Source organism: Kryptolebias marmoratus, linkage group LG12 (genome assembly GCF_001649575.2).
Source record: "Kryptolebias marmoratus isolate JLee-2015 linkage group LG12, ASM164957v2, whole genome shotgun sequence".
In the NCBI taxonomy this organism is placed as follows: domain Eukaryota; kingdom Metazoa; phylum Chordata; class Actinopteri; order Cyprinodontiformes; family Rivulidae; genus Kryptolebias; species Kryptolebias marmoratus.
In genome coordinates this window covers 9,410,646-9,413,312 of record NC_051441.1, presented here as the reverse complement: position 1 = coordinate 9,413,312, position 2,667 = coordinate 9,410,646, and positions in this window count along the sequence as shown.

The following is a 2,667-nucleotide window of genomic DNA, read 5'->3' as shown; positions in this document are numbered from 1 at the left end:
CCCCCCCCCCCCTTCTTCACCCTCCCACCTGTTTCATTACAGAGTAGTCCCTCTTCCTGGACCATCGCGCTCCGTCCTGTACATCTTGTAGAAACGGTTTTATACAAAGACCTTCAGGTGCGGGAGCCATGGGGATCATCGTCCACCACTCTGGGCACAGATGCTTAGAAAAACTAATGTTCTAACAAAACGCTTCTCCACTGTAGAAGACTGTACAGTTCATCTCGTGCTACCTGTATTCCCCTCAAACGCTGTAAAGATTTGCCCACGCACCTCTTTTTTTCCATTCTAGAAATGTTGCCTTGAATTGGCTATAAAAGTATAGGATTTAATGTGATAAATATATAATTTAAAGAAGAAAAAGACTGATCTTTAATGTGCTATTACTCAGATTAGTTGATGGATGTTAACTTGAATTTATCTGCAAATGTGTTCGTGTATAAGAGAGTTCTGCTCCCCGTGTCACGCTGACGTGCACCGTACAGGAGCGGTCCGAGCGATCCAACTTCATATCGGCTGTGAAGTCGACAGCGAAGAGTGACCCTGAAAGCGTCACAGAGGAAAATTTACCGGAGCGAAGAGACGGTGCACACGTTTGCAACGATTCTGTGTTTTGCACCACTTTTTTTCCCGACCAGAATAAAGAGAACTTTCATAATGAAAGCACCTCTTATCACATTACAGTTAGGTAAAAAAAGGTGCAATAAACTTGTCTTTTGTCAGCTGACTGTGTTTGTGTCTGTTTTGTCTGTATTTTACTGAAAACTGTAGCTTATATTGTTTTTGCCTGTGATGTTTATTTCGAGGGGTCTCCAAAATCTAAAGGAAAACTGAAAGGCTGATAAACGACTGATGGAGATTATTTTACAGGATTTAAGGAAAGTCTGGTTCTTTGTAAGACTGAGTAAACAAACCTGATGGATTAAAACTTTTTCACAGTACTATATGACAGAGAAACTGCAGCTGATAGCATTTTAGATTAAAAGGAAGAAGAAATAAATTGCTACTAGTTTGTCTCACCTCTGCTCTGGAAGGGATTGTTGATCAGCTGCGGATCATCAGGTTGTCTTTTCTGAGAAGAAGTTTGAGTCTTTTTCCTCTAATTGTTATGAAAAATAATTTTATCATCACCAAACCTCCTTTGGGACTAAAGCGTCCAAAATTTGCCTTTTTCTTGTCGATTTAATCATTTTTCTGTTTTGCAGTTTGATGATTCATCACTTCATCCTTTCATCCACAGCCTGAGCCCATGACTGCTTTTTTTACCCACTAACTTGTTTTTGTTTGTTTTAATTCAGCTTATTTGTTAATAAAAGTTTACTTTTTTTGTCTGTAAATCAATTATTTTCAGCTGAATTTAAATAATTTTCAGTTTTTATATTTGACATCATCCGTTTGTACTTGCTTCAGTTTGTAGACCCAGATAACTGTGAACAACCTGCACTTTCTGCTGCTCTGTGTGTGAAAATACTTTCCTGAAGGAGCAGCTCTGTAATCCTCTTTATGGTTTCAGATTACTTCCCTCTCGACTCTTGTTTATTCTTGTCATTCAGCCAGTTGGAATGACTCCTGAATGTCTGCTCTGAATTTATCTTGACTGCAGATCGACTCTTGTCCAGGTGTTTGGATTTAATATTGCAAATTACGGGGTGGCTCCTAACTTCATTATGATTAAAACAATTCTTTGATTTATTTTACTTGACACAAACAAACACTTTCTGGAGTGAACTCAATGCAAACTATGAAGTCAAACATAAAGAAAGTTTATCCTGAACTACATCAAACGGTGCAGTTTGAAAAGGTTGTCCTGATATATTGATATACAATTCTGAAATGTGGGCCTGCACTCCATGTAAACAAAACCAAGGGATCAGGCAGGGTGGTGAAGAGCCATAAATTCAGTAGACTGCAAAGTTTACTGTTTCAACATAATCTGTCTTTTTATCTACATGCTTTACTCAACAAATCTGAGTGTAGATATGTACCTATACATTAAAATTGTTGGACTTCTCTATCCCTATTTTCAGTCACTTCGGCTGTTTCCGCAGGTAAACAAACACAAAGCAGTTGGCGGATGCTCACGAGTTTAGTTGACAAATTTATAATTTAAGGATCCAACCATCAATATGAGAAAAAAAAAAAAAATCTTTATTTCAAGGAGTTCCTGTAAACTAATAAACAAAATCATGTATTTTTTTAGATAATAAAGTTAAAAAGAAAAAAACATATCAAAAGTCAAATTTTTTTTGCAGAGTAAAAAAGGGGTGGTTGGGATTTATGGAGTGTTGTTAGTTCATCTGGGTCCATATAAACAGTTCAGCAAAGGTAAAGGTGAGTTGGGAGCGTGACGTCACATCTGGACCCGCCCCGACCCCGCCCCTCTCTCCCGGCTCCTCCTGAGGCGTTTATCCGCCCAGCAGCACACACACACACACACACACACACACACACACACACACACACACACACACACACACACACACACATATCTGAGCCTAAACAGCAACAAGCTCCAGCCGTGAGGCGTTTAGGTGAGCTCGGATCTCTGAGAGACACAGCAGCGACCAGACGAACAGGAGGAAGGAAGGAAGTGTCCGGTTCGCTTCAGGCGCGCGGCAGGAGACACATCCCCGGCCAGGGACGCCCCCCACCCCTCCCCCCCCCCCC